Source organism: Tursiops truncatus, chromosome 8 (genome assembly GCF_011762595.2).
Source record: "Tursiops truncatus isolate mTurTru1 chromosome 8, mTurTru1.mat.Y, whole genome shotgun sequence".
In the NCBI taxonomy this organism is placed as follows: Eukaryota; Metazoa; Chordata; class Mammalia; order Artiodactyla; family Delphinidae; genus Tursiops; species Tursiops truncatus.
The window spans coordinates 62175143-62197957 of NC_047041.1; the positions used below are offsets into that span (position 1 = coordinate 62175143).

General features: G+C 39.8%; 1 protein-coding gene across 9 annotated transcripts in view; it reads right to left on the bottom strand.

Moving 5' to 3' along the window:
• The window catches only part of DENND2B (DENN domain containing 2B), a 176018-nt gene that overhangs the window by 131002 nt on the left and 22201 nt on the right, over window positions 1-22815 (bottom strand). The window contains exon 5 of one of the 9 annotated variants that reach the window (XM_073808579.1): window positions 5341-5466. The exons of the other annotated variants lie outside the window; for them this stretch is intronic. The gene's annotated coding sequence lies outside the window, so the exon portion shown is untranslated. The remainder of the gene's footprint in view (window positions 1-5340; window positions 5467-22815) is intronic. 9 annotated transcript variants of the gene reach the window in all.

Here is a 22815-nt window from a genome sequence, read left to right on the forward strand (position 1 = left end):
CCACTGCCCCTGGGGGCAAAAGGGTTTTCTCTAGCACTCCTGTGACCAGTTATCTTAGAGAGCACACAGTGAGGTCAGCCTCAGAGAGGCTGTTTGCTGTGCCTGCATTCTCGTAGGCAGGCTGATTGGGAGCAAGCATGAGGTAACCTCACCAGCAAACGTGGCCACTGGTGGTCACCCTCGGGCTGGAGGAAAGAGAAAGAAAGAACCTGGAGCTCTTACCCTCAACAGGTTTACGTTCTATTTGAGCAGCCAAGACACACATCCCAAAGAACTAAGAGGGCTTCCCTGGTGGCGCAGTGGTTGAGAGTCTGCCTGCCGACGCAGGGGATGCGGTTCGTGCCCCGGTTCGGGAAAATCCCACATGCCGCGGAGCGGCTGGGACCGTGAGTCATGGCCGCTGAGCCTGCGCGTCCGGAGTGGCCCACTACCACACACACAAAAAAACAAACAAAAAACCCCCAAAGAACTAAGAAATCCTGCATCAACACTTTAGCTCAACAAGCTCCCATAAGCCATCCAGCCTCTGGGCTTGGAAGACTATTCCCTTTCTTAAAGAAGAGTACCGGGCTTCCCTGGTGGTGCAGTGGTTAAGAATCTGCCTGCCAATGCAGGGGACATGGGTTCGAGCCCTGGTCCGGGAAGATCCCACATGCTGTGGAGCAACTAAGCCCGTGCGCCACAACTACTGAACCTGTGCTCTAGAGCCCGCGAGCCACACCTATGAGCCTGCGAGCCACAACTACTGAAGCCCACATGCCTAGAGCCCGTGCTCTGCCACAAAAGAAGCCACCACAATGAGAAACCCGTGCACCACAACAAAAAGTAGCCCCCACTCACCCCAACTAGAGAAAAGCCCGCGTGCAGCAACAAAGACCTAAGGCAGCCAAAATTATAAATAAATAAATTAAAAAAAAAAAAAACCTTTAAAAAAAAAAGGAGAGTACTGGCAACTAAGACAGTGATGAGCAAATGAGAAATGGTCTAATAGTCACAGAACATAGCAAAAGGGAATTTTAGGAGACAGAGGAATTGCTTCCTGATTGTGAACTGATTCACTCACTAGGCAAAGTCTATGAGACAAGGAGCTAAGCCAAGGAAAGTATTTTAAAAGGATAGGGGGAATGGAGAGGGCAGCTCTTCCCCAGGTGGAAAAATTGAGAAGGCAGACAAAAGGAAGGAGTGAACTCCATGGAAACAGGGAAACCCCCCACCCCAAAGCTTCATGTGTAATCAAAGGCAGAAAGGACCAAACTAATGTAAACAGGCCAAGGGAAGCTAATGTGCCCTTCTCCAGAGAGGCCAAAACACACACTTCCCCAGCATGGCCCTGGAAATGCAGAAGTTAGGTGTTCCCTTAGATGAGGCAGGCAGCCTGGGGGAGTTGGGGAATTCCCAGGCTGCTCTTGGGCATTTTTTTCCTCCGAGTTCCCAGGCACTCAGAGAGTTCACAAAAACTCCCGGGCACAGAGACCAAGTAGAAGGTAAAGCTAAGACTTTACTGCTTGGAGGAAAATGCAGTTTGCCCAAAGTTCCCACAAGAGAGAATCAGAAGAAAATAACCAGGAGGAACAGCAGGACAACCTCCAAATCTGAGCACCTAGGCCACAGGCCTGCGGGCTTCCCACAGTCCTCCTTAGCTCCGATGCAATAAACAGCTGCCCTGGAGAAAACAATGGGCCTTTGTCTGTGCCTCTGCCTTTAGATTATCTTGGAGAACCAAACAGGATAATTCCTTTAGAGGAGTGGTTCTCTTAAATACTGGCCCAGGCCATGATTAAAGTTTTTATCATGTACAGCATCCCTCTCAAATTCCTACCTGATCCACAGTGGGCAGTAAGGGTCCTGTGCAGCCCTGGCCTGGTACATGAACTAGTCCCAGACAGGTTCTGGCAGCACTCTTCCTGGAGCCCTCACCAGTCAGACACCAGAGCTATGACTTCTGCTTTCTCCTTGGCCTGGCCACAGAATTAAAAGCCGAACAACTTACCCACTTCTCTCCATTCACCAGAATATTCCATGTTGTGTGAATTACTCTGACGGTTGATGCTGTTTTCATCAACATACCTGTTGAAATGCACTATCAACAGTAACTGTGATAAAACAAAGTGTGAAACAAGCTGGAGAGTCAAGCTTCTCCTGAGGTACTAACAAATAAAAATTCCCCAAACTGACAAACACATCAATAAATTTTATGTTGTAATTTTTCTTGATTCAAAATAGTTTAAATCTAACCTAATTTTGTAAAAGAGGAGAATTAGGTGCTTTCTTGCAAAGAGCTGCCCTATTATCCTATTTTAGTTATTGTTTTTAATTTATTATTCTGGTTTTCAAATGTCCTTTCTTATATGATGTGATGATGACAGGTTTGGGGTTTTTGTTTATTTTTGGCCTCTTTTCCTGGGAAAAATATCTTAAAATCTAGGAATTCTATATTGGCCTCAAAAAATAAACAAACAAACAACTGTGTTTTATGAAATTCAATATCCTATAGTATGCTAGTCTTTTCCCATCTTCCTCCACAGAGACAGCTGGTGGCAAATGAATTGAGGAGCCATTTCTTTCAAACCACCAAGGACTAGATGCCACAGCACAAAATCCCTTCACATGAAACAGAGACAGTCTGAAGAATTCCTAGTATCTTCCTCCTCAAGACCTCTCTCCTCACCAGCATTACTCCTCTCCCCAAAAGCCTCCAAATAAAGCGTACTCAGAGTTTTTCAGAAAAGTTAGCTGGATACCATGAGTTCCCTAATTCAATCCAGAAGATCGCTCATTTTCCATGATTTCAGCACAAAGCATCATCACAATGTAGTGGAAAGGGCTTTGGAATCAAATGAACCTGGGTTCAAATGTGGGATCTTGGGAAAGTTACTTGATTTCGCTGAGTCATGATTTCCTCCTCTTCAAGACAATCAGTGGAATTTAGGAGCGTATCAAGCAGTGACTAGCACAGAGTAGGTCTCCTGCACTGACTCAGTTCTTGCTTGTCAGCATTCCCTCCTACTGTCCCCCAAGAGCCAGGCTCTTCAGAGAGTTCTTTGAAAACAGAGATCTGGAAATAATGAAGCCAAGTACAACCTTTTCCCACAAGAACTCAAAGTCATGCGGCTTTCCTTACCTTGCCTTGCTAGTTACATTCCATAGCTGTCCACAATTCCTTTCCAGCCTCTTTTGGAAAGGCCGGGGCACCTATTTTATGGTATAAATCTCCCTCTTCTCCTTCTTAAGAGCCTAGAAGAATAAATAATTAGGTGGCTCAGGGTTCTCTAAGGGCAGGGCTTTCAGTGTCATCCTGGAAACTATTAAAATGTGGAAAAACCACTCAGCTCACCACCTCATGTTTCTGTGTAGTATCGAATCAACCCTTCTGGAGTTCCTTCAATCTGCTCTGAGCAAATACTGAATCAGGTCTCTTGTACTTTGCTGAACAAATGTTCCAAACAGGCAACAAAAAAACCATAATCAATTTTTTCAAGACTACATACAGCCTCATGTTATAGTACTCCTATTTTGATCCCTATTAATGGCAGCCTCTCCATCAGGAAAGCAAAAGAATTCCCAGTACGAGATGGGCCAGAAGAGTGACCTCACATACTACCTTTTCCAGGACCATAGAATTTTACACAGTTGAATTCTTTATAACAAGCGTTATTTAGTAAATGGAAATGTTAAGCTTGATTTAATTTGCAGAAATTTGTAAAAGTTTTTCATGTAAACAAATTCAAAAATCGGAAAAAAAAGTATTTATTGGTCCAAAGATCTCAAATTTCAATTCCAAAATTAGAGTCACCCTTTTAAATGACAAGCAGATGACCTCAACCAAGCAGGTGGCCAAAGCGGGTAAGAGCCCTTGGACTCTAGCACTAGTCTCAGTCTGCCCATTGCTACTAAGGTAACAAAACCTGTAAGAGGAATAACCCTGGGTGGGCCTCATTTTACTCCCCTAGCAAAATGTAAACAAGGAACAGAAGATTACCAATAAGGAAAACAGTCACTGGGAAGGAAGCACCATTAATGGATCGCTCTTGCCCTCACTACCTCATGCCTGGCCGAGAGCTCCCTCCCCATACCTCCAACCCCACTGCATCTCCCTTTTGGGCCATCAAAGTGTACTTCTGGGCTGGCTTTAAGGCACCATCTGGTTCATGCCACTCCTGCCATCTCCCACAAAGTTTTCATGTTCTTTTATACCTCTGAGCCTTTTGCATAAACTGTTCCCTCTTCCTGGAATGTCTTCCCACCTCTATTATGCTAGCCAGCTCCAAGAGTCCCTCAAGATTCAGTCCCCACAGCACCGCTTCTAGCTGCTTTCTCTGACCCTGGGGCTTCCTTTGCATTTTTCCTTATTATTCTTCCCTTTCCTCGCTATCATACTCTATTGTAAATGTTCATTTTTCAAAGATGCCCTAAGTGAATTTTGCAAAACAAGTACTCCTTCCATATATTTAAATCAACATTTAAGAGATATACCTTCTGGCACGTAATAAACATTGACATTTTAAAATAAAATTACTACGTTACTCTCTTAAATGAATCCAATGAAATCTAAATACCACAGTGATTTGAAATCTACCATCATTCATTTAAAAAAAAACATGAAATTTTATGCCATTCTTTTTTTTCCATATACACTTATCATTTTTACTTCCTCCTCAGAATTTTACCCTAATATTTTACGCTTGAAAATATTTTACTGGTAAGCCTATGATAGTTCTCTGCATTATAAGTATTATATATAAATTGATATATATAAATTTTTTAATTCTCCTATAACAGTAAGCTCTAAACGTTAAAAAAAATTTTTTTCTTCTGGATTGGGCTTTCATTACCTTTGTTATTAATATACAATTGATCAAAACATATTACAAATTTGTATTATTAAATATAAAAAGTAAAATTGTATTGCAAATACATTAATTTTCCATTTTTATAGTTGCAAGTGCCAAGAAACTGTTTACATAAATAACTAGACAGGAATGAAGGAAGTTTTTTTTACAGTAATATCAGTCAACCTTTGCACTCCTGAGCTAAATGCCAAAATTAGACAGTGGTCTATCATCAAAAATTTTTAATGATCTACCAACTGACAATTCTTTCAATTTTGTTGAAAGCAAAAACTAAAAACCATCTGATTTAGAAAAGGATTTGTTACTCAGAGTCACTCACTTTCTCTAAAAGTATTTTTAATTGCTCCTTTGCTAGCCAACTGGGAAGTTTTCACACAGTCAGCACACAAACAGCAAGATTCAGGATGAGAAATGCTATGTCTTCTTTTTGTAAAGTGAGAGAAGAGTGACTGAGAAAGGGGACATCTTGAGTACAACTGTATTCACAGACCTGGAGGCTGTAGAACCAAGCAGCCAGCGCTCCAGAAACAGGACCAAACGGTGTGTCTCTCAGGTACAAACCACGTCCATCAAAAGCTTTCTCTTATCACTGGAGGGCTCTTCCTTCAAGTTAATCCTAACAAAGATGAAATGGGAATTCAGAATTCCATTTCTCTTATACAAAGTCATTTTCCAAAATGAGGGGTTTGTAATTAAGTGACCATTAATTAAATTCAACATCACAAAATTTTAAATGGCCCAATTCCTTAACCTTTATAATGAGCCTGAAATGAAATCTCGATATATTGAAAAGGACTTCTCACAAATCTCAGTAAATACAGTACAAACAAAATAGTCTGAAGCTATGAAAGGAGGATCAACAAGTAAACTTACAAAAATGAATAAATAGGAAAAAGATATGAGTCAAAGAAAAAAAAAAAAGCCTTACGGTAGAAAAGAAGAACAAAGCCAATCCCTTTAACTGGATGCCTTCCTCACAGTAAACAATCAATCAGATTTACAGAATGGCTGATATTGATTCTCGAGGTATAAAACAGACTATCATACTGACTATATAAATAGTACAGGCTGCAAAAGAAATAGTAAAAACATGAGGTCCATACTAAATCAATGAATAGATGAATGTAATAAAAATAGAAATGATGCTACAGAAAAAGCTAATCAGAAAAAGATATAATATACAGAAAAAAATTTTAATGAAAGAAATAGATTCAAAGAATGCAAAAAATCACAATCATGAGAAGGGATGCAGCTCAGAGAACCACCTGCAAATAACAGAAATCTTTGAACAAATGACCTCAAATCTGTAATCAGAATTTTAACAGAAGCAAACTGTCCAGAAGTGATTAAAGAGTTTGGTCCGAAAATAAGATTACAGAATCCTAAACAAAATCAACAATGAGGAACTAACACTATGTATGACATTCTCATACCTTTTAAGTATGAAGAGAAGAAAAAACTCTATGTATGGAGAAGACCCAAATTTGACTTTCTTCCAGTTTTGCAGAGGATATAATTAACGCCCAGATATGTATGAAAAGCTCTGAGAAAGTATTTCACCTCAAATTTTTTAACAAGATGAGAAGATGCCTTGAGAAAATGAAAACAAATTAAGAAATATACCCATCACATACCTCAAGTCCAAAATACAGATCAAAGAACAACTTTAAGTGAGACTTAAATGTTTTAAGTTTAAAAAATAAGATCAAATAGCCACAATCAACAATTTCTTATTAAAAAGATAAATAAAATGCTAAATAGGGAAATAACAATTGTCAAGAATAAGTCATTAGTAAAAATATACAAAAAGTAAGAAGCAACAGACAAGAGGAGAAGCAGTATCAGAACATGAAGATAAATTAACAAGTAATTTATACAATGTCAGTGACATTTACAGAAGAGGCATACCAACCAAATGCAAAGTGTGGGCATTGTGTAGATCCCCATGCAAACATCCAATTCAAGTAAAAGACATCTTTGAGACAACTGAGGACATTTGAATGTGGCCTGGGTAATAGATGATATTAAGGAATTGTTGCTAATTTTGTTAAATGTGATGACAGTGGTTATATATATATATATATATTTTTTTTTTTTTTTAACTTGCACAAAATTTTTTTTTTCTTTTTCAAATTCTTTTCCCAATTAGGTTGTTACAGAATATTGGGCAGAGTTCCCTGTGCTGTACAGCAGGTCCTTGCTGGTTATCCATTTTAAATATAGCAGTGCGTCCATGTCAATCCCAACCTCCCTAACTATCCCTCCCCCCTAACCCTTCCCCCGTGGTAACCATAAATTCATTAGCTCTAAGTCTGTGAGTCTGTTTCCGTTTTGTAAATAAGTTCATTTGTATCATTTTTTTTTTAGATTCCACATATAAGCGATATCAAACAATACTTCTGGTGGTTATATATTTTTAAAGTCCTTATCAGTTAGATATGCTTTCTGAAATATTATTGGGTAAAATAACTCAAAATTCCAGAAATGATGAGAGAGTTAAATAAATAAAACAAAGTTGGCAAAATGTTGATAATATTTGATGCTGGATAAGGATATATGGGAAAATTTAAAGTTTTTTTAATTAACATATTTATTGGGCATGTACTAAGTATCATGCTCTGCCTTGGTATTAGACACAGTGATAAAACGGCCTCAAGAAAGAAACACAGTAAAGTAAGTGTTCTTAACCTAGGGTTCACCTAGGCAAATATCTATCATTTCTATCAGTGACAAAGTCACAGGTAGTACTATTACTACTGTGCTCTATCGCCTATACTCATAATTAAAAGAAATACTAAATCTCAGTAAGGGGTCAGTGAAAATGATGATGTAATTTTTCTACCCAAGTTGCAGACCCTCTGAATTCTATCCATGAACCTCCAAGGATTACAACATTCTGCAAATATTCATTAAACATCTACAAGGTGACAGTCACTACTAGGCACTGGGGGTGCAAAGGTGAGGAGAATATAGTCTTTAAGCTACACAAATTAAAACAGTTTTGCATTATCACCATAACAGACTGACAGCCCAATGGAACAAAAGTCTAGAAACACACTTAGGTGTGTTTCTAGACTTTTGTTATATATATGAATTTACCATATGATTAAAATTGGCATTTTCAAAACAGTGGGGAAAGAATGGATTCTTTAACAAATAACATTAGGACAATTCTTTGGCAAAAATAAAGTTAGCAGAGTAGTTAAAGCATGGGCTCTGTGGTTCAAATACTTGAACCTGAATTCTGTCTTTGCCATTTACTAGCCAGGCAACAGTCAACAGGTCAATTTCACAGTGATACCAACAGAGAAAATAACAGTGCCGACATCACAGGTTTGTTGAATGTATTAAATGAGTCATTACATGTAAAGCATGTGCCTGGCATTAGTACCTGGTGTATAATATGCACTCAAAAATATTAGCTATTACTATTATAACAGAATAAATTCCAGATTGAGTAAATATTAAAATTAAAAAAATGATACCATAAAAGAGGTAGAAGAATATATAATGGATATTTACTTAATCTTTCTGAGGGAAGATCTTTCTAAGAATGACACTACAGGTAAAAAATTTTTGTTAAAAGATTAATATATTTCACTACATTAAGTTACTTTAATTGTTTATATGTGGAAAGCAATAAAGTCAAAAGTTAAACTGGGGGAAATATAAATATATAAATATATATATATAAATACATATATATATATATATATATATATATGTGTGTGTGTGTTGAGTCAATATCCCTAATATTAAGGGTTGGTAAAATCAGTAAAAATAAAATATAAAAATCATGAACATGTAAATCACAAAAGAAATACAATTAAATGGCATTAAACATATGAGAAAATATTCAACCTCAGTAGCAATGCAAATTAAACAACAATGCAATACCATTTTTATCATATCAGATTTGCAAATATTACTTTCATTCTTTTCATACTTTCATTCTTTCATTCTTGGCAAGGATGGCTATAAACAGACACTCACTCACCCTAGCAGAAGTGTACACACCTTAAAGACTTTCTGGAGGGTGATTTGGCTAAATGCATCAAAAGCCCTTGAAAATGTTCATCTCTTTCATCTATCCATTTTACCTCTGAATGAATCCTCCAAAAACAATCAGGGAACTGCACTAAAATACAGGCATCAGGATGTTCATCACAGTGTTTTTATAATAGAAAAAATAGGGAAAAAATTAAATTTAAATAATAGGTTAAAGTGGATAAGTAGTATTTTATGAGTGCATATTTATTTATTTGTTTTAAAGTGTTGGTACAGATTTTGGTATATATGTAAGCAATGGTCATCTCTGTATAGTAGAACTGTAGGTGATTTTTTTGTCTCTGTTTTCTAATTTTTCAAGAAAGAATATGAATTACTTGTATAAAACTAATTAGGGGGGGAATGCCCCATCCATGGGCTCTTAAATGATGAATAGAGAGAAAGACGTGTAAATAAGTAACTACCTATAATAATCATGCCTCCAGAGTGCTTTCTGCACTGGATTCTGTCTGGAGCTGAGTTTTAAAGGATGAATTTGCCAGGGAATGAAGTCAGAAGGCCAAGAGAATATCAAGCACAAAAAATGAAAGGGAATAAGAGCCTGTGTTGGCAAACCACAGGCCATTTCAGCATGGCAGGAAGGGGAGGCCATGTGTGAAGGACTTGAAGTAAAAGCCAGATGACAAAGATTTTTTAATGTCATGTTAAATGAGTTTGGAATTATCCTGTCAAAGAAGATTCAATAAAGAGCTTTTGTGATTCACTTACATGAAGATCAAGAAAAGGCAAAACAAATGGTAACAGAAGAGTGGTTAGGGATAAGGATGCATATACTCGCTGGGAAGAGACAGAAAGCAACCTTCTGGGGCACTGAAAATGTCCTTGATCTGAGTGGTAGTTATATGGGCAAACACAAATGTTAAAGCCCATTAAGCTATATGCTTAATATTTGTGCACTTTACTGTATGTTATTTCTCATAAAAAGGAAAGTTTTTAGCAAGGAAGTATGGTAAGTGACTTGTATTTTAGAAAGCTCACTCTGGGAGCAGCCTGGGAGATTGACTTAAGAAAATCCAGGGGCAGGCATTCTGAGACATTAAAGCTGCATTCCAGGAAGAAGATGGTTAAGACTTTAAATGGGTTAGAGGCAGCAAGAGAGCAAGGAGGACTTTTGAGAAATGGCGTGACAAGACTTTATGAGTGTGATTACTGAGAGAGAAGGAAAAATCAGAGATGAGTCTGTAAAGGAGCTGGTGAATACAGGAGAAAAAAGAGCAGCTTTCCACAGATAAGTATTGAATCGGGCAGTCTGAGGTGCTTGTGGATCATCCAGCTGTCCAATAGCAATAATTATATACACTAACTACATGCCAGGTAGTTCTGAGTACTTTACTTATATTATATTAATTCATTTAACCTCACAAAAACCTTATGAGGTACCCACTATTATTACTCCATTTTACGGATGAGGAAACTGAGGCACAGAGAGGTTAAATGACTTGTCCAGGACCAGATATAAGTGGTGGAAAAAGGATTTGAACCTAGGCCATCTGGCTCAAGAGTTCAGGCTCTTAAGGTGACCACTGAGATATAGGTGATATAGTCTCTCACATAAAGGAAAGAGTTGAATCCCTGGGGATAGCTGAGATCTCACAGGAAGAGAGTATGCAAAAATACAGAATAACATGCTTCTTAGTGTTGTCACAAGGGTTATATGAGATGACATTTGTAAAACTCTTAGTGATACACAGGTCACAGAGTCAGCACTCAGTCAAAGGAGTCTATTAAGGATAATTCTTTTTTTTTTTTTTTTTTTTTTCTGCAGTACACGGGCCTCTCACTGTTGTGGCCTCTCCCGTTGCGGAGCACAGGCTGCGAACATGCAGACTCAGCAGCCATGGCTCACGGGTCCAGCCGCTCCGCGGCATGTGGGATCTTCCCGGACCAGGGCACGAACCCACGTCCCCTGCATCGGCAGGCGGACTCTCAACCGCTGCGCCACCAGGGAAGCCCAAGGATAATTCTTCAACAAGATAATATCATACAAAAGGGACTGACTGGGTTAGAATAAAAGAAGTTTAAGGGACATAACAACCAGATATAGCATGTGGTTATAGGTTCAACGTTGGTACAGAAAAAATGACAGGATGCTTGAGGATCAATGGGGAAATCTGAAACATGGCCTGGGAATTAGTTAAAATATAAATTCACTGAACAGGAAAAGTGGAGATAATTAAAAAATAAGATAGAATGAAATACAGTATGTATAGCGTGATCTTGCTTTGGTGAAAAACAAAGAATACAAATATGTACATAGATATGCTTAGAGAAAGGTCTAGAAGAGGGTGCACAAAGATGTTAACAGTGGTGATCTCTGGGTGTTGGGAAAGTGAAGGTTTTAATTTTTTTTATAATTTACTACAATACACATATTTATATATATGTGTATATATATACTTTTTTTTAATATTTATTTATTCATTTATTTATTTGGCTGCTCTGGGTTTTACTTGTGGCGTGCAGGATCTTCAGTGCGGCATGCGGGATCTTTAGTTGCGGCATGCGTAATCTTTCACTTGCAGCATGCAGGCTCTTAGTTGTGGCACGTGGGATCTAGTTCCCTTACCAGAGATCAAACCTGGGCCCCCTGCGTTGGGAGCACTGAGTCTTATCCACTGGACCACCAGGGAAGTCCCACATATTATATTTTTAAAAGAACCAATTTAAAGTTGAAGATAAAGATAATTTTATATTTTGTAGTTCTCTATTAAAGAAGCCCACAGACACGAAGAAAGCAGAGCAAACCTCAGACTGTACACAAGCTAGCTCCAGATGCCAAGCAAAGGAAGAGAAAACAACCTCACTCCAGATGGCAATCCAAAGATTCAATAAAACACTCCTCTTTTGCAACTGTCTTCTTTTGTTCTGAGCAGCTGCTTTTTCCAAACGATGGGAAAATTTAGCATGATTGCCTCCCTCTCATTTGTGTCATTCATTCTACGAAAACAAGACACCATGCCCCTCTCAGCAACCCCAAAGAGCCAATGAAGCAGGCAGAAGTGAAGGGTCAGAGAAATACCAAACTCTGCGTGCCCAGTGTCTACAACACAGGCAAAGCAACTTTCAGAGGAAGGAAAAAAGTTCCCATGGAAAAGGCTCTTCTTAGGGATCACATGGGCAAAAGAAATTCTTCTGGAAAGACTGCAAACTTACAGGTTTCATCAGGAAGTGCTGCCCTTAATGGAATTTCCCAAACTTAATGCAAAGAAGCTAATTTTCATTTCTCTTAAATTTAAAGACAGGGCCAGGGACAGAGGTAAGGGAGAGAGGGGTGTGCCCAGTGTGGGTAGAACAAATGAAGGAGGTACAGTACTGCTGACAACACTCCCCTCTTGGCCAGGAATCCCAGCAAACTGGAAGCTACCAGATCTACCTGGCAAATTCCAGTCAACCAGTTGAGGACCCTCACCAGTTCTTACTTTTCTTCAAAACTGTCTCAGCATTCAGCATATTGGCTGTTACACAGTACACATCCAACAAGTGAATGCAAGCATAAGTGAACAGTCTGAACTAACTGAGATCTTATGGACCGAGCCATATAACCTTGGGGGCTTAAAGACGTTAATGAAAAATAGAACCAAATGTTAATATTCTATATTAATAACATTTGATGCAATATGATCAAAAGATTAAAGCTCCAATGCTCAGCACAGTATCTGGTGTTTAATAGGCCCTGCTCAATAAGTATCTGTTGAATGCTGAATACCCTAGGATTTTTTCTGCAACCCAAACTCTCAGATCCAGTATGAGATATTATTTGAAGGTCTGTGTTCTCACTTCTTGCTGACTTTTAAAGTTTTTCCTTAGAGATGGAAAAAGATTCCTGAGGATGGAAAAAACTTTTAAAGTATCACACCCTGAAAGCTTTTTGCTAGGCAAAAAAGGAAAGGAAAGGCATTCTCAAAGAAAGAATACCTGAGCCAAAACTTGTAGCTATGATTGGAAAACAGTGTGCAGTGAGTGTGCTGTGGTTCAGGTGTAGACATTATCAGAAGTGGCAGGAGATACAGCTAGAAAGATTGGCTCTGAAATATAAAGGGATTGTAATCTCCTTCATCTCTGAATTCCCCAAAGCACTTAACACGGTGCCTAATATGAAATCAGTGCTCAGATGCTCGGTAGGATGGATAGAGGCATGCAAAACCTGAGCAAGCTTTTCAGCCTGGCTCAACACTGTTACAATCAGTAATAACCTCGTATCTTCATCTAATGTTAATGAATTGCTTTTTATAATGCTCAGAAAATAATTTACCCACTGACACTTTGAAATACAAACATCTGTGATTCATATGTGAATAAACCTGACTTGCTGGAAGAGTCTGTCATTCCTCAACTAATAATAAATGCTCACTGAAACTACAGTTAATTTTATAATACCTCCCTTAGAAGAATTTGTATTAACTCTTTTCTTTGAAAATGTCTAAAAAGGAATGTTCCTTTCTGGTCCAAAATCTTGTTACAACATAAAAAATTAAAATAAAAAAAACCTCTCAGATTTTTTGATGCCATAAATAAATAAATAAATAAAATATCATACCCTGTGCCAATTCACTGGCCTGGTAAGGACTGTATCAATCTGTTCTCATCAGCTCTGGTGGAAAATTTATGTGGACTACATGTATGGGCCTGGGCTTTATTGCAACCCATCCACCCAAAGCATTTGTGGGCCCAGGAGGCAGGTCTTACTTCCATCGGCCTCCTGAGTTCTAAAAAAACAGTGCAAAGTTGGGGTCCCTGGAGGCCTGACTCCCCAGACACAGCACAGCTCCTCTGACAGAGAGGTCCAGGCCCTCTCTTAGAAGCTGCTCCCATTCATTGTCCGTCTGTTCCTCCTGCCCTTCCCCATCCCCTCCATCACTGTTTTCACACTGGTATAGTGTTATCTTCTATCCCTACTTTGCTAACCTGGCTTGGCTTCTTTAAGAGGAATTATCATTTAGATACTAAAATGTCATTTACAACCATGTACAGAATTAAAGTAAAATACCAGTTCTCCAGGGTTTTACTCCCAAACTCTCTTAAAAACCTAGGTACACACATCTTACCAAAGGATTACATGTCATCTTCAAAAACCACGAATTTCCAAAAACAAGAAAAAAAACTGAAATGCTAGTAGGCCCCTAACTACACTAATACCTGGATCGTTACAAGGGCCTCCTAACTCCTCAAGGCTCCACTTTTCTTTCTTAATTCCAATCCATTTTCTATACTACCAATTATGTCACCTTCATTGGAGAAAAAAGACAGGGCAAGACTTAAAGCATTTTCACATGCCTCCCTGTCATTCTGAATTTAAAGTCTTCACAATAACATTCAAGATCCTCCAGGATCTCGTCTTTACTTTATTCAGCTTCCGATATCTCCCATGTATCTCTTGTATAAACCTTCTGATTCAGTTAGGATGGCCTAATTTCCATGCCAATTTCTATCCCACACAAGCCAACATCACTGTATAGAGGAAAGAGAGTTGACCTAGGAAATTTAATACCTGGATTCCAGAGACATTTCTGACATACACTAGTTGTGTACCTTTGGATAAGTCCTTTGCGTCTCTGGGCTCAGTTTCCCTGTCTATAAATAGAAAGATTGAGCCAGATCATCTTAATAATCCTCCCAGGTTAAAAAAATTACACTATGGTACTTCCCTGGTGGCACAGTGGTTAAGAATCTGCCTGCCAACGCAGGGGACATGGGTTCAAGCCCTGGTCCAGGAAGATCCCACATGCCCCAGAGCAACTAAGCCCATGCGCCACAACTACTGAGCCTGTGCTCTAGAGCCCACGAGCTACAACTACTGAAGCCCACGTGCCACAACTACTGAAGCCCACGCACCTAGAGCCCGTGCTCCACAACAAAGAGAAGTCACTGCAATGAGAGGCCCGCACACCGCAACGAAGAGTAGCCCCCATTCGCCGCAACTAGAGGAAGACCACATGCAACAATGAAGACCCAACAAAGCCAGAAATTAATTAATTAATTAATTAATTTTTAAAAACTACTCTATGATTCCTATATGACTAACTAAATCCATCTCTCCTTCAAAGTCTGCAAGTCCTCTGTGAATTTTCTCTAAGCACTCCAGTCCACAATACTCTCTCTTCTCTGAACTCCTATGTCTGGAATTCAAAATAAATCAAACAATGTATTCATTCAACTAAGATTTTCTGAGCATTTTCTTGGCCAGATATTATGGCAAAGCCTTGGTAATAAACATAAAGCCAAGTAAGACCCAGACCTGTATGTATCACCTGTATATCCCTTTCCTCTCCACTATTTTTTATCCAAGTAATGTTAAACATGAACATAAAATGCATATGACACCATTTATTCATTTAACAAATATTTAAGGAAAACTTTCCATGTCCTGTTCTAAAAAGTAAAGATACCAGGAAACAGATGGACCAACTCCCTAACCTCATGGCGTTTGTTTATTTTTGTAAAAGCAGACAGGAAAAACACACAAATATGTAATGTAATTTTAGGAAGAAAAACAAAGCAAGCATTAAAGATTGACTAAGAGTAGTTTACATCGGATGGTCAGGGAAAGCCTCCCCGAGGAGGTGCATTTGAGCCGACACTTGAATGAAGTGAGGGTGCAGATGAGCAATATTCAAGAAGCGCATCCCAGGTGCAGGGCCAAGGCTCTGAGACAGAAGAGATGGGGGAAGGTGAAGAGCCGGTGGGAGGGCTACGAGTTAGAGCACATAAGGACTTGGTAGTAAATGTGAATTCTATTTCTGAGTGTGATGGGCAGGATTCCTTATAAGGGCTAAAGAAGGGGACGAACATAATACTTAGGTTGCTATGGGAAGAAGGGACAGGGGTAGAGGAGTTCAGGACCAGCTAGAAGGCTAAACAGAACCAGTTAAGGGCTTGGCATCCAGTCTCCAACTAAGTTCACATCTTGACTCTCCAGTTTATGAACTGTGTGATCTCAAAAAAGTTCATTTCTCTGACCTCAGTTTCCACATCTTTAAGTGAGGGTAATAGTACCTACATCACCAAGTTGTCTGAAGATTAAACTAATGCATGTAAAGCCCCTAGAACAGAGTCTGGCACAAAGTAAACATTCCATGAACGCTAGTACTTTAAAGCCATGGGATCACCTAAGAAAAGTGCGGATAGAGAAGAAAAGGGGGCTGGAGCCTGAGCCCTGGGGCACTCCAACATCTCCAAAGGCCTCCATTCAACCCAAGGCTTTTCCATAAACCTGCAATGTCCTAAGCCTTGTCTGGGGCCCCAAAGGCCCTGTATGTAACTCACAATTTAAAACTTGATAACTTAATACTTTATAGAGTTCTTTAGGCAACAATTATATGTTCTAAGTTCAGGGTTGTTTTTTTTTGTTTTTTTCACATACTTGTATACCCACTACCATGCTTGGCACAGAGTCAGACACTTGTGGACACATCACATAAGTTAAAAATTTTAAAGTCAATATATTATTATATTTTTCTCTTAAGCAAAAAAACTTCTTCATCTTCTTCAAGGAATGATGTGGATTATAAGATATCTTTAGTATCACACCATCATCCAACCATCAGGCCCATCTTGCTAGAGATAGTCACAATGGCCAAAGCACCTGCCACGCCATTTTCCCTTCTGACTCCCAATCCTTATGCTTTGTGTATAAACTTTTCTGTCTCCTCTTTCCTGGAGATTTGTCTAGGTGTAAAAGTCTCTCCTATCTGGCAACATGTCACACTCAGGCCCCTGGTCCCCAGTCCCTATAGCCCTAAAGAATTCTGGACACTGAAGCCAAATTATTCCTTAAGAAAACAACAGCATCAAAACTTAGGTGAAAAGAGGGAAAGAAAATGGGCAGAAGCCAAATACACATCCAGAGAATCATCTAGGAGGGCTCCTTCCACCAATGCACAGGTGTCACAATGCCTCTGGCTAGTGACTCTGAGTATTTATAAAATGACCTCAAGTGATACGAGTTTCCAACAGAACAACGGTAAAAGTCAATGAGGGGGGAAAAGAAGTTCTAAGAGTTTATTTCTTTACTCAATTTCCACAGAACTATATGCCCTTCTCGGGTTTTTTTTTGGTTTTTTGTTTGTTTGTTTGTTTTTTTGCTGTACGCGGGCCTCTCACTGTTGTGGCCTCTCCCGTTGTGGAGCACAGGCTCCCGACGCGCAGGCTCAGCGGCCATGGCTCACGGGCCCATCCTCCCGGACTGGGGCACGAACCCACGTCCCCTGCATCGGCAGGCGGACTCTCAACCACTGCGCCACCAGGGAAGCCCTGCCCTTCCATTTTTCTTCATTGTCCCACCCACCTTCCTCCCCACGCCCCCAGCGCTGGTGATAATCACAGAAAATAATGCTGACCCACCAGGACCAACTCTTGATGTGGCTTCAACCACATCTGCGCCTCAGATCCTGAGATCTGCCCCTGGGCCCCCAGGGACCAGTAACAGTGACAAGGATATGGGAACTATGTCGGCGATTTGAATGTGGGCAGAGCTGAGCACATGAAACTGCTTCCAAATTGGCTTTCTCACTCATATCTAAACCTGGAACAGACAAAAGGCTGCTAAATGTTATTTTACCAATACATTTCAGCAAAGCTATTTCTAACTAATTTGGACCACTGAGCTACTTATGGGGGTTGTAAAAATGGTCCATCTGAAATAAGATACAAAGTGTCCTCTGCCCATCTCCCATGACTCTGCTATCACTTTCCTTATAAACACTTTGGTACTAAATTCTATTCTAATTCAAGGCAATGACCTGTCAAAACACAGATGTGGAGGGAAAAAAACAGCAAAACAAAACGTCACTGCTGTTATCCCTGATTAATTGTACATTAAGGACTCAAATGAACACGCTGACCTTAAATCCCATTTTTCCATGCTCTTCCTAACCCTATACAGCACTAAATATTCATTTGTAAGCTGGTTTTCTTCATCCCTAGGTCTCTGTGTATAGAATCTAATGTCCACTGAGAAGCAAAAGCTTTGATTCCTCTCCCATAGCTGTACAAAATTTCAGGAGAACTTCCATTCCCTTTGGATCCCAGTGTTAGGATCACTCTGGTTTGTGTAGAAGCCCTTCGGGTCTAAGCACCTAGAATCCATCCCTGGCTCAAGAGGCAAGGCCAGACTTTCAGGAAAAACTTCTCCAGGCAATCCTTACTACTAACGCACTGGGCACTTTCTAATGCAGGAGATATTACACTAAGTGGAGTTCCCAGCAACAGTATACGTAACCTAACGTGACTAATAGCAAAAATAACTGACAGCACCCCGTTCACTCACTAGAAAATACATGCCCACATGCTAAGCCTCTTTATCAGGGGTCATCTCAGCATCTAGAGCAGAAGCCAGAGTGATGTACAAACAGCCACTTACCCATAGCAGTAATCCAATCGGGGGTATCCAAAAATTACTTCCCATCTAACTTCTTAACTCTACCCACGAATCAATTCATCAAACACCTAATATTAAGCATGTTCACTGAAGAAAAGCAATAAGAGAACAAACAGATGCTTGAAAGCACTAGCCAGTGCTTTGTCCATAGCAGATATTCAAATAACATCAGTTGAACACCAGAGTGTACAAATGGTAGCAATACAGAGTGCTTCCTTGAAGACCAGTGTCTGACAAAATGTCCCAAGACACTGACTCCTTCACTAGAGGCTATATCTACTCCAATCTAGCCTTCGAGAAAGGGAAGAGTAGGGAGAAGGGGAAAAAAAACCCTACAAATATCTATATTCAAACTTGTCCTTAGCTAAATTAACACCAAGATCCCAACTACATGTCAAAGGAAGACAAAAAGCCACCAACATTGACACTTGTCCACTCAAAGCAGTTTCCAGAACACTGACAATCAGGACTCTCAGCATGTTCTAATCACTATGGCCCTTTATCACAAGAGGTCCATTAAAAAGGGTTTTCTTTCTTATGCTATTAATAAAGGGTTAAGCAGATTATTTCTATCATATTTGCTTGGGGGTCCTAAATTCCGGTTTGAACAAATGATTCCCACACTTCTAAAAAGGCCTTAATTGGGTTACTCTGGTACTTCTAGTGCAATCTTGCAAAGGCTGGATTCTTTTTAAGTCCTTAAAGGACTTGGGCAAAATTCTTTTGTTGATAATTTTTTTTAAAAAGATCATCTCCAGAGTTTACATATGTTCCACAATTACTCATGCTGATAGGGGAGAAAAAAAGCACATTTTATTTCCAAAAGGCTCCCTTCAATCTGAAAGCTCTAATTGCCAACATATCTGATATTGACTTCCTGCATAAAACAACACACAAAACAACAAGTATAATCATCGGTCTAAAAAGCAAGACTTAAACGGAGAAAGCTCAGCTTGTTTAGCCAGAGAAAGGGAAGGGAAGGATGGGTACAGAAGGAACAATCTGCACTTTTGGTAGCTGACGTTAGGGTCCAGGAAAGACCATTTGTCCACTCTGTGAACAACTATGCATTGAAGAGGGATGGGAAAACAGTAAAAGTAAGAAACACTAAAAGAAAACTCAGGCTAACGACAAGGAGATAATCTGTGATCATCAGTCTGGAAAGATCAGAAAACATTTCCTGGAGAGGCTGCGAAGTCTCTTGAGAGAGAGCAAATCTCTTGAGAAAAATTTAAGGATATTTGGAGGTGGAGATTTAAGGATATTTGGAGATGGAGTGGGTTAAAATAGTCAAGTGGTTCTACTATACTAGGAGATTACATCTGAGTATCAAAAGGATATTCTAGTCTTATTTTTCTAAGCTTTTAGCTATCTTAGAAAATCTAAATCACTCCTTTAATAAATTATAAAAATGACAGATGCTTACGAAATATAAAAACATTAACAACTGTGTAAGCAATGAGCCAAAAATGCAACCAAACATCTCTGACATTTAAACAAGAGCACTGCCAAAGTCTCTTTCTGAGACCCCAACTCTCAAAACTAACCTCAAGGGCATTCTCACAGAAATCCATACCAAAAGATCACCAGTAAACTGACAATGAGATCTGCCATTCTCTGGAGAGAATCCTAGATGGTTTTCCTTTCTCATCTATAACCACAGGCTACAGATAAAACAAAATGGCTTTCAGGTGATACAAGATACAAAATGGGAGAAGGAACCAAGGGATTTATCAGGGCATGAACTACAGTTCATCCTGGGAGATTACCCTGATCTAGAAGAAATAGATAAACTGAGCTAAGAAATCCCTCCAACATCGAATTCCAGACACTTCTAAATAAATAGCAAAGCTGGAACCTTAACCCATATCTTTGGACTCTAAATCCCCTACACCAAGAGGTCACATTCCTCAGAGGTCCAAAACCCAAACTGAGTCATGTCCTGACACATTTAGAGGAGCTGGTGAGAATTTTACACGCCAAAGCCTCATTCAATAGGGCAAGCTCTCCAGTTAGAGGCTCCTAAAGGTAAAAATGGATTTGGAGAACTGAGATCAAATTTTGGTTTTGCATTTTTTTATTTTACAAAAAAAATGGTTGACTCTAACATTAGTTAAAACTTCTCTAGTTGACAAACTTGATTTTTCCGTCAGCTGCCCTTTTTTGTGCAGCCTCCTGTTACCTGATATTCCTTGGCCTAAGAACCAAGTCTTCAGAGCACTGACACATTCAGAGGAGGAAAAGGCCTAGAGGTTGCACAAGGAAGAGCAAGAAATCTAGATTGTATTCATTCAAAGTGGGAGACAATTCCAACAAAATGGCTCCACCCACTGCTGCCCTTCCTGAGCCCATTATCTGCAGAGAATCAAAGGGCCTGCCTATAAACTTGGATAGTCTATGGCCCTGTAAGCTCCCTAGCTGTACACATGAATAACACAATTAACTGGTAAGAAATGTGGCCAGGTAGAAAGAGCTTTGCACATCTCTAAATCCTGGCTTTCCTATCCCTTCTAAATTCCCACACAGTAACTACCCCAAGGCATTCTATTGCTCCTCCATAACAAAAAGTGAAATAAATGTACATTTTCTCTTAATTGGTCTTATTAATAAGAAAGGTAATCTCAATTCATTTTTCCCTTGCTAGTGCCAAGTTTTAAAATTCAGCATTTATGGGCTTCCCTGGTGGCGCAGTGGTTGAGAGTCCGCCTGCCGATGCAGGGGACACGGGTTCGTGCCCCGGTCCGGGAAGATCCCACATGCCGCGGAGCGGCTGGGCCCGTGAGCCATGGCCGCTGAGCCTGCGTGTCCGGAGCCTGTGCTCCGCAACGGGAGAAGCCACAACAGTGAGAGGCCCGCGTACCGAAAAAAAAAAAAAAAAAAAAAAATTCAGCATTTATAAGAAGCAACAGAATGTTGGGGGGAAAAGGGCATCTCAACTTAAACATCTTTAGGGCAGAGGCCCTAGTTTGGGAGCTCAACTTTGCCACTTAGGAAAGGCTTTTAAACCAATTACAACATTGATCTACATCCCAGGGTAGTCAGGAAAGAAAACAATTTTTAACCAAAGCATTGAAAAACACATGGGGAACATAAATGACAAACCGGCAGTCGTGCTGCTTCACATACACGTTCCATGTCAACGCTCACCTGCTCGGACCCAGCTCTTCTCTGATCCCTGGCAGCCCTGTGGTCTGTGCAACCCATTCTTACCTAGTGAACAAAGCCATCGAAGGATACGGGAAACGGGGCAGGAATTTACACACCCAGATATCCTGACTACACTCACTTTCTTTAACCTGCTAATTAAGAACTACATCTTGCACTTTACCTAAGATGAGTGTGTCACCTTCCTGTACACAGACGTCACATTAATCTAAAAACATTGCCCATCACTTCTTTTCTCAAAAATCTTTAGAAGCTAGACAACGTTACAGGATAAAGTTCCAGCTCCTGAGCCAGAATTCAAGCTGACCAGTCTGCTTCCACTGAACCTGCCACTGCCATTGTGGAAGGCAGCTGGGGAAGCACAAGCTTTAGAATCAGACCTCAGGGAGCTGCAATTCCAGCTTTACCTCTTACTATTTGTGTGATCTTGAACAGGTTGCTTATCTTTTTGATCATTTCTCTTTAAAACAAGAACAGCAATACCTACTTCATAGCACTAGAAGATGGAAGAGAGAACATGGCATATGGCACAGAGTAGATGCTCAGTAAGCATCACTTCTTTCCCTAGCTCCAATCCAAAAGGTCGACTCTCTCTTCTCTTGAAAATTCTCCCCATCAACTTTCCACTAATTTCAGAACCATGCTTTGTTTCAACGCCTAATTGAAATCTTTTCTCTTCTATGAAACTACCCTGGCTCATAATCATTTTCTCCTCTGAGCTTCTATAGTTCTTATAGTCTAAGCCAATGGATCTAAAATTTTTATTGTTCTCTTATGTGTCACTCCTCTTTCCCCGATGAGTCCACCAACACAAGAGCAAAGTTTTTATCAATTGTCAAGCCAATAACAATGTAAGTGTTCAATGAAAAATACTTTGAAGATTCAGTTGCCTTGGGGTTGTCTACCAATAATGGTTGCCCTTCTGGCCCAATTAGGGGATAATACCACTTCCCACATACACTTGACCAAATCTCGCCCGTATCTTGGAGAGTTTTTCCAAGGGTAATACTTATGGGGTAAATGAAAATGAAGCCTTCATCTATGTAGTCACAGGGGGACTCTCAGCCAAGCTGGCAGAGTCCAAGAAGCTTTAATTCACTCCATGCATTCAACAGGTTCTTTTTGAGCCCTTGCTTTGTGCTGCCCTTAATTCACCATGGGAGACAGATTAAGAGCAATCTGGTCTCTACCTTTGATTAGCTTTCTGGAACCTAGACTATTTCTGATCCATTAGAAACCCCTATTTCTGAAAAATCTCATCAGTGAAGGGATTCACTTTCTGAAAATATTACTTGGAGAAAAAAACAAACAAACAGTAATACAGTCACTTGGGTTTTAACCTTGTGGCCCGTCCTA